The sequence below is a fragment of the Seriola aureovittata genome, chromosome 24 (assembly GCF_021018895.1).
Source record: "Seriola aureovittata isolate HTS-2021-v1 ecotype China chromosome 24, ASM2101889v1, whole genome shotgun sequence".
NCBI classification, from domain to species: domain Eukaryota; kingdom Metazoa; phylum Chordata; class Actinopteri; order Carangiformes; family Carangidae; genus Seriola; species Seriola aureovittata.
In genome coordinates this window covers 7,818,840-7,834,625 of record NC_079387.1, presented here as the reverse complement: position 1 = coordinate 7,834,625, position 15,786 = coordinate 7,818,840, and the positions used below count along the sequence as shown (strand labels likewise).

Genomic DNA, 15,786 nt, shown 5'->3' with positions numbered 1-15,786 from the left:
AAAAGGAAAACTTATGCCCTAAGATATTGGTCAATTTCTGCTTTTACAAGACAGAAAACATCCTGACACATTATGAAATTTTGAAAGTTTGCAATAGCTATTATAAGTAGTAAGATTCATAAGACGTTTTTTTATGTATTTTTTAAAATGAAAATACAGTGAACAATTAGGTAAATCCAGGGTGATACTGCCAATATTGTTATGTTATGTTCTGGACACTGGCATCTTCACAAATGTTTCCTGTACTTTTCGATCAATATACTGCATAGTCTTTGGGCAGACAACACACAACACACACATGATGAAGTCTGATCTAGTTCTACGAAGCCTGAACGGGTAATTACAACCTTTTGTTATTTTTAGACGATTTGTTTTTGTGTTTTTTTGTGTTTGATTTTTTTTAAGAGGTCTTTAAAAAAACACTTGTACATATGTAAAGTGTTGTAGTTCCAGGGTATTACACATTTCTCATCCATAAAAAAGGCTTAAAGTGCACTTATGCTATAAACAGATATCTCAACAGTTTGCTCCATATGTAAAGCATGTATTTCATGGTAAAAATATTTTCAAATATTTTAATAAACTTCTAAAATGTATTATTTGTCTCTGACTTCTTCTCTTGAATAAGAACACACAGTAGACAAAGTCCTTAGCTTTAATTTTCTTGTGAAAGTGTGTCACTAAGTAACAGCTGAAATATGATGGACAGAACGGCTCAAGGGCACATAATAAGTAACCCATTAGCTAACCCAGGCTTTCATGTTTTATATGCAAGACCTCAGTTGCACAACTACCTTATTATAGGTTTTCAGTTTGCCAAATGCTATATTTTTTATACTTCTAGGTGGAGGCCAGGTAAGGAGCCTTCAGAGGATGAGGATATCACAAAGGACAGCCGCTCAGTTTGCAGCATATCGGGCTGGTGACAGCTATTTCTGGTAAATTCACGACTGCCTCTGTTATCTGTGATTTTGTGTTTTTATTTGTAGCGACCATGTAACTGACAGATTTCAAAAAAATCGTTGTTACTGTTTATCTCGCCGCGCTGCTTGATTTATGCGGCAATAAATAAATGATTCATGCTCGTGAGTGTGTGTTGCAGTCATTACAGATTTGCTGCATCATTCCTGTCTGGCTTTAAGAAACAGCCTAAAAGCAAGTCTCACCAATTTGACAACAAGCTGATCTGTTACACAGTCTACCCCACTGTGCTGCGACTTCTATCTAGCTGCGTCTGTGTGTTGTGTTTGTCTGCACGTGTGGCTCTATGCCCCCCCCCCCCCCCTTTTCTGCGTTACATCATCCTCCCAGAGGTTGTTGTCACCTAGCAGAACATCGCTTGGTGGTCTGTTTTCGTCTGCAAACCTGTACATGCAGCTGACAAGCTGTTAGTGTTCAGATATCCGCTCATCGAAAGGCTGAACACACAGATTGACTTTGGTGCGCTGGGGGGATTTGCACGTAGACTGACACACACACACATGCACATGCTCATGCTCAGGTGCTTAGGCTGGGAAAACTTGCAGACATGCACGTACAGCACACAGTGTCAGGCTCAGCAACCTTCTGCTTGAAAATGATGATACGAGTCTCCTTTGGTGTAATTAAATGGAATTCATAGCACCGTCATAACATGTAGGGCACAATTTCATCTGCCTCGGAGGAAGCTGTGTGTAGCATTAGAAAAGGAGTCAAACAGTCAAAGGGTGGAGCGCTAGGAGACCAAAACAAAAGTGATGCTCGCTGCATGTCTGACAGCATGGCAAGGCCCTTGAGGGGGGGGCTCAGTTGATAAACACGTTTTAGCAGAGCAGTATATTGCTTTTCACAATTACTCAAAAACAAGACCTGGCCTTCTTCAGTGACGTCTTAGGTATTTGTTGTAATTTTCTGTAATCTCTCCTCAAAGGATGTTGTCGTGAATACAAATTCATCTGACCCAGAAACTAGCAGGGTAATAATGGAAGCAATTAACACAGTGGGAAGACGGATATGGTGTTTATACCATATTAACCCATCACACACTACCCTTTTTTCTATCTTTAACCCCTCTCACGATAGATTTCTCAAAATAACGAGATACTCCTCTCGATTCTGACCCCCTCCCCTCCACCACCATCCAGCTCTTTCTTTCTTTACTTCTTTAGCTCCTTCTCTTTGCCTCTCACTGTATCTCTCCTCTATCTCCCCCCCTGCATATCACACACACAAACACACACACGCGTCCTCCATTCTTTCTTCAGCTCAACAGCACCTCCCGGTGTCTCAAAAACAAAATGACATTTTTACATAACCATTGTTGATGAGGTTTTCATTGTGAACATCTGCTCATATCTCATTTTTTTTCTCTCCTCACTCATTAAGGCCGTTAGGTTTTTATTGATGTCAGCTTTGCCTGTGTATTAATGATTTATAAGCGTGCCCACCATAATAAGTTTGATTAATTGAACAAGATTTGTTTCTTTCAGGTGCTTTCTGGGTTAAAACAGCCACCATGACACAATTTTCTTTTCTAATAACAACAAGTGGGAAAAATAATATTCTTGTCAAGCTAACAACTTGTTTTGGATGTATAAAAATAAGAGGAAACAGAGGCCCAGCAAGCGTGTGATTAAATCAGTTCTCACAAACGATTTGGGTTGTTTAAGGACATCTGACCTAAAGTACTACAAGCACTGCCAGTGCATTGTTTGTGAGGAGTTAATCTTTCAATCCTTTGCTGTAGTTCTTTCACCAAAGTTTTTAACTTCCTAACTACCTTATTTTCTTCGTTGCTGCTTTTCCTACTCAAGGAAGCAGAAGTAGATCTGTTGAGCGAAAGTTCTATAAGACATATTTAAGTCAATAAAGCATGTTTATTCTTTTCTGGAACATCAGTCTTACACTGAGTCGGAGATTTGTAGCTGCTGGCACAGAGCCATGGAGAAGCTTTTTGTCTAAAGCTGTTGATTGTTAATTTAAACCCTTTTCTGTCACTTAAGGTTTTTCCTTAGTGTTTTGTTGGAAAGAAAAGTTAACTTATGCATCACAATCAAAAGCTGAAATATGACAAATTCTATTTTTGGGCTCAGGAGTGATTCTAAAGCAAAGTGCTCTCAAACAGCACAGAATGAATAACACAACATCAACATTTCCAAACCCCAATTTTTCATTATATACAAAAAAAAATGACTAAGGTGCTGATTAATTCTTTATATCGAAGCAGTTTCTTTCAGACTTTACCACAGGGCTTGTGTCTGAGTGTGTCTGCGCAGCAGGGTTGAGGGTCAGTGAACTCTTCGTCCATTGAATTCAAAATGTAAATTGAAACAGCTCCTCTAATAATTATTATTGAGCCCTCATTCTAAAACATTTATTTCTGGGCTGCTAATGAGAATCATTTATGAGCAAAGAGTTCTCATTTTGCCAATTTTAAAGAAAACCTACTTCACGAATAGAATGAATTCATGAAAAGAAACAGGCACCAGTGTAGCCTATAATTACCGTTTTCCATGCTGAACACATTGCACTCATTGTCAGGATACTACTGAGTACTTACCATAGAAACTGTAATAGATAGACATGTAATAAATATAAATGTCATTATCTAAATAATTAAGTTCTAGTTGCCTCCAGAATTTTTTATTGATCCAATGAAGCTCTTTCCCATGATTTTAGGTTATAATTTCATTGAATCAGCTACTGACTGATCAGTGATCTGGTTCTGTAACAGCACGTTGTCTCTCACAAGATTTCACGAGAGAGCATCAGTTAAGAACCAGGGATGCAGAGTTTGAAAGATGAAGGCAAAATCCGAGTTGCATCATGGGAAACATAGGATCTGGGGTTTTCAGCGCTTGACCCATACTATTACCCCTATTACTAGGCTATCTTTGTCTTTTGTTACTTTTGTAATCTGTCTTGTAAATCCCCCAGCTTAATGAAGATGCCATACAAAATAATTGGACATAATTCATTAACTGTCCCTTTAAGGGTCGTGATTGGTCAGCATAACAACTGATGGAAAAAAGGTCCAACTCTATTTATATTCAAGTTGACAGCTCATAAATTAGAGAAACAACAGCATGTTCAGCGGGACAGCGACCTTATTACCTGACAGGAATTTTGATATTCTGCAACGACAAATACAGTATAGTTAGGTGAGGGAAAGGTCACGATTATTCATTGTTATGAAAATTAAATATGGTTATGGTATGGTTAGTGTAAAGCAACTACAACAGTTGGTTAAGGTTAGGCAGCTACAACGTTTGGTTAAGGTGGGTAAAGAACCAGATTATGGTTAATACAAAGAGAAACGGCAGGTCTGTTACTGCTCTCCTACATCAACATCTCATGCTACATGCCCATCCACCACCCTCACCCCACCCGTGCTTTTTCACCTCATTATATAGGGTACACTACTCTCTGCGCCGGCATTAGCATTTCATGTAAACCTCGAGCTGCAGAGTCGCTCAATATGGATGTGATTCCTACTGATACTATGCTGGAGACAGATGCTACCAACGTTCCTGTGTTTGCGTCAATCACACCAAGGTTTCATTATTAAATTCACTATTGCATTCTCTTCAGCCAGTATGTAATAACACACCACAAACGCTACATGTAATTGTATTAGAAAACATTCCAACACAGTGACCCTTGCAGGAAAAGTCAACCCCTGCACTCTGGCACTGTAATACACAACATCTATCATTAGTGGGCCCCTGGAGGTGTTTCATGATGAGGTGTTGTAATACAGTTTGTGCTGGGCCCATTTCCCCTCAACCTGCCTCATCTACCTGTAATTGCAGTTTGTGATTTCATACATTTCCCATAAGGGCTTTTTTCAGTCTCCAGAGAGGGATCGCAAGTGAACTTCTGTTGGTTAAATGTGTTTATTAGAGACGGCAGCGTCCATCAAAGTGTGCTTTAAAAAAAGGAAAAGAGGACAAGTTCCTGCATAATATGAAGCACTGGCTTTATATGCACAGAGATCTGTTGGGATATGTACTCAGATTGACTAGACATAAAAATTGTTATGAACTCGTTGCTGATTCAAGTGAAGTGACACATCCTATCAGAAGTGACTGAGAGGAGAGGATGAATAGTGTTTGAACAAAGGAAAGAATCAAGTACATAACATATTCTGAATTACATTTAAATGGTCTCTTTGTAGTTTGTACTTTAAATAACCTGTTTTTTAACATGTTTGGTTTTTCTCTGTTTCTTCAGTCACAGATTGTTAACCCCACTGTCCACTGACTTCACTGCTGTGCCATAAATATCTGGACACAATGTCCATTGTCTGTAAGGGGACTATTGATTCATAGCAGTAAGAGATAATCCACAGATCCAGAAATACAGGCCATACTGTTTTCTCTCTTTTATATTATGTGTAATGTTCTGTTCCAGGGATGCTCTGACTGGTAGTAGCAGTTCAGCAAACCCAAAGATTTTATACAAGAAATCAAGAAAGAAAGGAAACAAAAATCTAATTTAAGAAGATTTAATCTAATTTAATTATGATGCAGCATAAATCAGTGGATCAGTCAATACAAAAGCACATAATGCACACTGCTGAAGCTTACGGAGCTGAGACTAAAGCCATAAACCACAGAGCCTACACAATGTGTTCCAGCTACCAAGCTCAGACTGATGGAGGAATGCACAGAGACCTAGTATAATGTTTTGGAAGACTTGTTCTGGGAGCCGGCTGTAATGGTTCTCAATGCTTCAGCCACTGCCTCTTAATTCCTCTAAACTAATGCTGTTCATTTGCTGTCTGACAGCTGGATATACACACACGCGCCTTCATCTCTGCTGCTGTGGATTTGTGTGTACGTCGAGCAGCGTTCCAAGTCTCTTTGCAGTCCCAGATCGTTTCAGTGCCACACAATAGTAGTGCCAATCCAACATCCAACACAAGTCAGGACTAAGCTATCTATTTGTGTGTGTGTGTGTGTGTGTGTGTGTGTGTGTGTGTGTGTGTGTGTGTGTGTGTGTCTGGCAGCCAATCGGATACTTCTCTAGTGGCCCTGAGAACGTGAGTGGAGTCCCAAGCTGTCCACACTCCCACAATGCTTCATTGCCACACAAAGGCAGTATCAGTCCATGCAGGGTCAGTCAGGAGTCCTCCTCCTGCTAACTGTCTGCAGACACCCACACACAGTCACACAGTCACCAGCTTTACAACATACTTTGTGTCCTTTCTATCTCAATCATGGCCTCTTTCTCTCTGTTCACTCTCTCTCTCAGGAGGAATCGTTTTCAGATTGGTCTGTCTCCCAAGGGGAGCACTTTTTCCTCCCACTTCTCTCTCTCCAAGGAGTCTGCTTCTTAAATGTATCATTCTCCGGAGAAGGTCTTTAAAGTGTGTCTCTCCAAGAAAACTTCTCTTTCTTATATGTCCATCTTGGAAGCAACTTCTGTTAATTATACCCATTCTCAGCTGCTTTAAGTAGTCTCAGAGAACACAAGAAGAAACCTGTTGTATTTTCTTTCTCTACATGTCTTTCTGGTAAATAGATGCCAAATGTATTCCCAAGAAGTGTTTCTTACGAATAAAACAGTTCCCTGAACAAAACCTTAAACACATAATTTTCTATTCGCTCTTCAAAGTTTTGTTCTGTTTTGGTGTAAATAGGCAACATCCCACTATAAAAAAATCTAGTAGTGATACGATTTGTTAGTTTCAGCCCTAGCCATAACCATGCTAAAACATAATCACAGGACATTTTTCATGCCTCACAGAAAACACATGCAGTACTTGATGGTGCAAAGGCGCAGCTGTCTTCAGCCCATTAAGGCTGTGGAGATATGTTACATATGTTACCTGCTCTTCTAGTCACTCACTGAACATTTAACTGTGAAAAATCTGAAGTGAAGTGTACTGTACTACTCAGAGAGCAAATTGGGTTAACCCCTGAACAACATGACTGCAGCGTAACATCAAATCCCTGTAGGCGTAAGCAGTAGGTGTACCTGTGCACAGCAATAAAAGCTGAGGCCTCCACTGACATTATACTGTATGGTGTGACATTTTCACACCAGGCTTGGACATTATTCAGTTCTACCACTGCACAAAGAAAAGAATAGATGCATACAGATCACTGCATATATAATACAAGAGAGGAATTTGCCAAAAGATTTCTGCTTCAGCATTTCTATACAGTTTCTATGTATTATTGTGCAGCATCATTTGCATGTCATTACATTCTCCCAAAGTCTCAGTTTCAGTTGTGAGTGCCAATCTGAGATTGAAATGCTACATCATGGCCTGCAACAAATACAGCACAGCAGTGCAGACGGAAACAAGAGCACAAACAGATTTTCTGGATGACGTAAAGATGCATAATAATTATCTAGGTTTAAAACTGTTGACGGGTATTTCTGTAATAATTGGACATCAAAAGTTGTCTTACAAAGACAGCAGATTTAAACAGGATTAAATTGAATACATACTGTATATAAGAAAAGAAAGCCAGATGAAAAGACATTTAATTGACCATATGGCTGTATGAGTCTTTCAGTTTAATTGCACTGAAGCATCTGCGCTGCATGTCCCTGAGAGTGACTTCACCTAACTTACATCTTCCAATTCAACTAAGAGCATTAGGTTCTCACACCATGACTGTTTGGTTCACTTTCAACAAGCTACTGCTGTCAAACCACATAAGAAAAAGACTGACATCTTCTCTTGTACATAGACAATGCCTTGAATCAGTTGCGTGCTCTTATATCGAGTTATTTACAGTTGCTTTATGAAAACAGCGCCAGGCATGTAGAACATTTTGTTGTTTTGATGGCATTTGTCATAATGTCAGAATTTATTTTTTTCAAAAACCCTTCAACAGAAAGTGACAGGGAAGGAATAACCCGATGATCTGATTACATTTTGGAGAACTCTATCCTTGCTGCAGTTAGTTAATTCACCCAATACATTTCATTTCTTTCAGTGAAAAGATTTCAAAGGGTGAATACAAGATTTATTGACTGGTGAATGACTGCAATATATGTTGTTATGAAACCCAGTGGGTCAGAGAGAAGAATATCAAGAAAACCCTGCTTGTTTAAAGTATGAGGAGGATAAATTTCATCTCCCCTTCAGCACCGACATCTTAGAATTGAAGTCCGCTACCGGCTCCCAGCACAACACAGACACAACACAAAGTCCACATGAGTCAAACTTTAGTCTTGCAAAGCCAGACCAATCTCCACACTTTGTTTTAGCACTGCGCCAGTGCTGGAGAGTCAAATGTGCTTCATAGTCAAACAGTGGTACTTTAGTTACCTTATCTATCAATATGATGCTGGTCAATCACATTCAGTCTCATGCATGTCATGTCACTGTTTTGGCCAACAGGATGCATTTCATTTAACAGCCACCAGTTTAATCATAAACAAGAGTTTTCTAATTGTTACATATAGTACCTTTGAGCCGACAGAATCCTGAGCTGTTTTGACTGAAGCCATTTCAAATTTATTTACAACCAGTTCTCTTTATAAGTGGCTTTCTCTCCTTTAAGCCTAGTAACCCTTTTAAATTTGTCCCTGACTAAAACCAACCTCCTCCGACTGAGGAAAACCTGCCTGCATGGTGTGCAGAAGCACTCACGATTCCCTTGCAAGTCATTATCAATCTGTTGCTTTCTGCCAGTTCCTCCCACATGCTGGAGTGGGCAAGAGAGCTCACATCTAAGAGAACAAGAACTTTACTTGCATTAAGCTCCCCATCTGTTTCTTTTACAACACACATGCACACAATCAGAAACACATTTTATAGCCTTGTTGCCAGTGATACTTAGTGGATTAAGAATTAGACATTTGCAAGATGGTTGGGCAGAAACAGTGCTGTCATAATGGGAAATTATTCCCACAGTTGGTCACGACGTTTATTTCTCTGTGTGGAGTGCTGTGATGAAAACTTCAGATGATTTACGATATAAGGGGGAAGGTCAAAAAGTTATTTTGTGGAAACTTTGTATTTATTTATCACAGAGGAGAGATCAATCCCTGCTGCAGCAAGAAACCAGGGATACATTAACAATACACAAAGCTTTAAGAGGTGATAACAAAGTCATCCCATGTGATCAATGTTATTCTGCACTGACTGGATGAGTATCAGGAAATATTGGATGATTGAAACAGCACTTCTAGCCCATATAAACTAGACGGACCAGCATGGGTCAGCTGTTCTGTTAGAGGGCAAAGTTCATTTAAATCTAAACATGTTCATTTTAGCAGTGAATTGGTTCAGAGGCCAAGTCACACAGGTCATTTAAGACATAAACAAGATTAATTTTACCACTAAAGTTAAGTCAGATTTGTACTGCCATTCTATTGAAGTGTAATACAATAACTTACATATACTATCACATGACTAACACATATTTCCTGTGTATTTTCTGTTCAAAACATATACAGTACCAGTAAAGCTTATGCTCTGACAGTATTACTACAATACAAGTATAAATGCATGTATCAAATACATGACTTACACACGCTTGTCTATATGATAGGCACACTATACTAATAAGTTATGCAAATTAATAATCATACCAAACCGGTGTTATGGATTCACTGGGGAGCACGGGAATTGGGGATAAGCATGTGCACATGACAGTTACAAAGTATTTTGACTTTACTTTCTTAAGGTTTCACTGGCTTATAAGTAATGACCACATCCACTGGCAATCCACAGTCTAAATTGCTATTTAAGTATAGCCAGTTGAAGAGGTTGGAATTTAAATGTGCCTTTAGGAAAGAGGAACTATCATAATTTGTTAATTTAATGAATTAATAATGTTGTTTATCATTAAACCCATAATTGACCATCCTATAAAATAAGGATACAAGGCATCACATAAGTACAAATCAGAAGGAGGTAAAATGCACCTGAAGAAAACTGTGGGACTCATAGTAAATCTAACAAATGGCCAGCTTCCACCCGAAGCTACAAGCAAGGAGCAGTATTATATTAAAAGAAGAAGAGGAAACTTTATCATGAAGGGTAAGAAACTCCTTTTATGCCTGAGACTCATTTTTGCGCTAGAATACCCCTTGGCTAAAAAATTCTATTCTCACCAGGTAATGCACTTCACTACATCTGTCGGGGGGAAAAGAGATGGCAGAGGTGGTCATGTCTCCACAACAGGCACATGACATATTTGTGGAGTTGAAGGAGGTAATATGGACATGAAGCAAGCTCACAATGCTTAGTGATTAGTGCTGTTCTTAAATAGCTCAGTGTCATCCTTGTCAGGCCAAGAGGGCTACAGTAAATGAGAGAAGAGGAGAGGTGAAGGGAAGAGAAAAAGGTGTACAATCCCTCGATGTGTTCTGGACTTTTTCTATAAATTCGATTGCCCCCAAAAGATGTGTGTGTGTGTGTGTGTGTATACCAACAAACAACTGAACACAAACTTATCTCCCTATTTCCTCTCCCTATATTGCTTCAGAGAGAGGCCAGGTATCCATATGAAGAGGACTATGAGGTTAATGATTTCCATTACAATTTGGCAAAAATGTGTGTGTGTGTGTGTGTGTGTGTGTGTGTGTGTAAGTCGAAGAAAAAAACATAGAGGGGAGGAGTTCAACATAGGTGACACAGTCCGATGGCAAGAATTGCTAAACTTGCCCCGGCCGAAGGCAAAATGACCATCAATGTTACCACAGAAAATCTGACAAACTACACTAAGCATGAACCTCACATTATTCAGAAATTGAGGGCTGTCCCAGCAAGCCAGAGACAATCAATCGCTACCAGTCATGGATTCCCCCTAGTTTGTGGCTACAATAACCATCCCTACTACCCCCTCAACAGTAACTCTTATCTTCACCAGAGGTCACAGGTCTCCTCAACCAGATTGTAGCAACACTCTGAAGGAGTCCAGCAGGTGGACAGACCAAAAGGATGTTTTGGACTCATCTCCAGTCCAGGGGTTCAAAAGCAGTGGGGCACTGCAATTACACAGTCTCTCTGCATTCCTCTTTGCATCTTTGACTCAACATATCCTGCTGCAAATGTCTAAGCATTGAAAACTCTACCCAGCAGGATGACACCACCTGGGGTGCATTTGTTTGTAAAGAAACTGAATTGGGAGGAAAATGTACTCAACTTTTCTCTCAAATTATAAATGGTGATTTCCATTTTATACTCCTTTTAAGCTAGCTGAGGTCCTTTAGGCGCAACCCCATGTGTTCCCTGCGGATGATGTAGGTGTGGAAACGATCCACAGTAACACTGCAAAAACTATTCTAATGCAGACCAGTGAGGCTGACTGATATGCATCTTTTAATATTAGTTTAATTTTGAGTGACTAAAATATGCATTCCGTACTTGTTCATAAGATGACCTGTCTCATAATATCTGTCACACCTGTGCACAGCAGTGCACTCAAACACCAAACCAGTCACTGGGAAACCTTTTGTAAAGAAACTGAAACTTTATAAGATACCTATGTGATTTACCATTTGTGGAATGTGCGTCACACCTGCTGTCAATTAAGGCTAATTGCAGGCCAGGTGGCCAGGTGTTTATCCCCAATTAACACAGAATTAAGGACTTTTCCACAAGCAATTACACCAGACGTTCTGCACAGAATCACACAGTCAATAGGTGACTGAAAGACCAGTAAATATAAAACCTAGGCGAACTTCATTGTCCAAGCTAATACCATAGGATGCATAATAAGACCTCCAAACTACAGTTAAACCGCAGAGAGAAGTTAGCCATTAGCAAAGATAACAAGTTCGCACACAGACAGGTGAATCTGACTCACGTTTTGACGTCGAAGTCCATGCCTCCCTCTTGCAGAAGAAAGTTTCCATGTCGCAATGTCCCACTTCCTTTCTTGCTTTGAAAGTCTTTTGTTGTTGTTGCTGTTGCTGTTGTTGTTGTTGTTGCTGTTGCTGTTGCTGTTGCTGTTGATGTTGTTGTTGTTGTTGTTGTTGTTGCTGTTGCTGTTGCTGTTGTTGTTGTTGTTGTTGTTGTTGTTGTTGTTGTTGCTGTTGCTGTTGTTGTTGATGTTGATGTTGTTGTTATCCTCGTATCCCCCGTGGCTGCTAACTTACTTGGCACGCTAGCTAATATCACTGACTACACCGTAAACTAAGCTAATATTAACTAAATCGTTTGGCTCCTCCATTTGAACGTAGTCAACCTTCTCCTCTTGTTGACAGGCCGGTCACAGTTCACTTCAGAGTTTCTTTTCCAGAGACGTGTCCATTCCCAGGTCATAATTAGCTGACTGTTTTATTAGGTTGAAAACGTCAACTTTCCCTCCTCACAGGTGGGCGGTAAGGGCGGACTGCCCGGCCGCTACCAGCCTTGACAACGCAGAGGGGCGTTTTTCCAACAATTTGAGGAATCAGTACAAAAGGACTGACATGATGCACTTATTCACACTCATGCAGATAAAATGTTGTATTGATGTTTTTGCAATTAAATGAATTCTATTATATTTTATATTAATTATATTAATGTTATTTAACCCTCAACTTGACTCAGATAATAATACCAGCCAATCTCCTCTTTTCAATTCCCTTGCAAAACCAGCAATATTGTCCATAAGATATGATTGACTACTCACTGTTTAAATGATACATTTCAATCAGGTTTTTACGACAATCATAGTGACAATCTGTGATCAGTGTGTAAATAGTGGTCTTCTAGATTTGAGAACGACATCAATAACATCCTCAAAAGGCTTGAGAAGTGTTCAGGACTTTCATGCTCAGTGCATGCCTGGGTTGCATCTTATCTAAAGGGGTTACGTTTTTCTCTATCTCTTTAGAACTTTGTGCCAGCTTTGACTTTTTCTAAAGCAGGAACAAACTGCCTTTTATCATCTTAGTAATACATATATAAAGAGAGAGTAAGAAGCTTTTTGTCACTGGTAGATGCAGAAAACCTTCATCTTACCATGCACTCTGTTTAAATGCCTGTCTCATTGGTCTGCTAAAAAAAAAAAAAAAAAGAAAGAAAAGAAAAAAGAAAATGAAAAACAAATAAACTGTGGGTTGAGATGCTGCTGCCAAAGTCCTAACAAGAAAGAGCTAATTTTGTCACAGCACACCTGTTTTCAAATAGATGCACTGGCTTCTCTTTAGTCTCAGAACTGAATCCAAAAATTATGCTTTCTCTTCATGGCCTTGCTTCTTGTGTGCTTCTCAGTACCTTTCTGATCTGGTTATCAAATAAATTAATTAACCCACCACACCTCTTAGACCACCAGACAGGGACCTTCTGGTTGAAGCAGGTTTTGGTATTTATGGTCCTAGCTGCTTGATTTATTTTTGTTTTTTGGGGGTTTTTTTTTGCCAGATTGTGGTACATGCGTTCTAAACAGAAACAAGCCTTTTCTTTCGTGCAGTTGACAAGAATTCCTGCACCTAAACAGCAAAATGTGCCTCTACCTCCATTGACCAGAAGAGGTCGCTTTTCAGCCATTTTTACCAAAGAGTTAATCTAGACTTTTTGCACAGACTCCTCTCTTCGGATCTTATTTACTGTGCCTTTCTTACCCCTGACCTGCATCACTTCAAACCACTCTATTATGTAGTCTGTAAAAACACAGTAACAAACATTCTCAGGCAGAACTTGAACGTCTTATATTCTCCAAGAGCTGCATTTAGGCAGAGACTTCACATTCGAAGATGAATTCAAAGATGAATGAGAAGTCGAGGATTATTCAGTGGAAAAAGAAAAATTCTCTCTATTATTCCTCAACTGCTAAATGATGTGTGGGTGTTATCATCAACTTGTAATCCCCCTCGGAGATGAAATGCAAAAGTGTGAGACATGCGGGATAAAAACCTTCTCAAGCACAAAAAGCATGCGCAATTTGGCATCTCATCAAGGATGTGTGTGGGTTTTATCTTAAGTATACCATTTGAATAGCAAGCACCGTTAATGGTGGCCATTGCTGACTTCAGCACAGGATCGGAGCAAGGTTAAAACCAAAGGCACAACTTGTCGACTTGGAAACGTCACTCTGGCAGAGGGATACTGTAGGAGATTCAACAATAACCAGTTGCTGTGACTCATGTGCTTTTATGGGATTTCTAAAGAAACATCTTTTTCCTGTACAGATCTGCACCTACATTGCTTGTTTTTCTTCTGTAATTTGAACAATTCATGCTTAAATACATATGCAACAACTGGTACTTTCCATTCGCCCGCTAAAATTTAGCAGTCTTGGCTCACAAAATATTTAGAGAGTCTGAAAGTGAAATAAATTATCTTGTCAGCAGTATCCAAGGCTCTTTTTCACTTAGTTAAAACAGTGTTGTTCCAGTTTTAATCTGACAACATGAAATGCTTGTACAGTAGGATACCTGCTGACGTTCTGACAGCTGCGACCGGCTGCACAGCTAGGTTCAGCGAGTGTTGCTGAAAGGCCCTGTGCAGTGTAATTGTTTCCCCTCTGTAATTATGGTCAGTTACAGCAGCAATAGCAGAGTGACATCAGGAGTGCAACACAGTGAAACTAATTCCAGTAATTATTTAGATGGATTGCCTTCTATGTGAAGGGTGGCAGCTCTGCAGGATGCACACAGGCGCTGAGTCAGAGGAAAACACTGAATGAAGCAGATTTGTGTCCTCAGGTGAGAACAGTGGCCAGATTGAAGCGTTAAACTATTTACCTGCAATCTGCAAGATGTCAAAAACCGTCTGAGATCAGCAAGTTGAAGTTTGCTGAAATGTTAGGAGAAAGGGTGGGGTGGTTGAAACACCAAAACAAAAGCAATGTAGGAAAAGGAGACGATACTTTTTAGGTTTCTTTTGTCTCTATTAGCTTTCATTTACTTCTTCAAGCTAAAGAAATACCCTGAGCCAGGCCCAGAAATATTGCCCTTCAGATTAAGCAGATGAGTAGTAATCCCTCATATTCGGGTACATTTACCAAAAGTTTCTGTCAGCAATCTCTGACCTTTGGCGACCTCAACTGGTGAATAAGGCTACATTACAGGTAACTAATGATTAACAAATCTTAAATTAGCTAATTCAAGCTATATTCTTGTCTTCAATATGTCATGGCAAAGTGACCTCAGAGCAAAAACTCACAACTTAATCCATCCATTAAACATTGACATCACTCTTTAAGTTCGCTCCAGTCAGTCAGTGTACTTGTCATGGAGGGTCCTTCTCAGCCTGTGAACAATACACTGTAAGGGTTACAATGAGGGGCTTTTAAGTTGAAGAAAATAACCCTGATGATGTCATAGCGGTTCAGGCTTGAGAGTTCAAATTTCTGACAAACAACCCATCTTAAAAAACTAGAGGTGTGGAGTTTGAAATATTAGGACATTCAACAGACAGAAAAGGTCTTATGGAAGATTGAGTTGCATTTGGGGAATGTGGTTTTGAAGCTTGACAGGTACCAGGGACTAAAAGGAACGGATATCTTAGCTTCTGATGCTTTAGACTCTTTTTGTTTTAAACCATCTCTTGCAAGTCCTCCAACTTTATGAAAGTGCAATACCTAAGAGGATACTCTTTAAATAAAGTAATATTTCAATGTTTTGTTCTAAATAATCCTTTGAGCACGCCCACAGTTTGACTCCAGTATATTGTTTTTCACCAAATCTTGACGCAGACAAGCCGGTCTGATTCAGGCTGCAGTGCCAAAGCTCCCATACAAAAGACAGGGGGGAAAACTTTAAAGGTTAAGTTGAAGAAATTGAGTACTATAAGCAATAGATTCACAAAAAAATGCTAATGAAATGGAGGCACAAACTAGCCCCAGGAGGATTTATGAAACAACTTCAAATTAAAGCACAAAAAAGCAGCCTTGCAGTAAGCTG

The 15,786-nt window shown here is 39.5% G+C and overlaps 1 long non-coding RNA gene across 1 annotated transcript in view; it reads right to left on the bottom strand.

Moving 5' to 3' along the window:
• Positions 1 to 12,245, bottom strand: part of LOC130165169 (uncharacterized) — a 209,134-nt gene extending 196,889 nt beyond the window's left edge. The window contains exon 1 of the long non-coding RNA XR_008826747.1: positions 11,760 to 12,245. This is a non-coding gene — a long non-coding RNA (uncharacterized LOC130165169). The remainder of the gene's footprint in view (positions 1 to 11,759) is intronic.
• Positions 12,246 to 15,786: the final 3,541 nt, after the last annotated feature.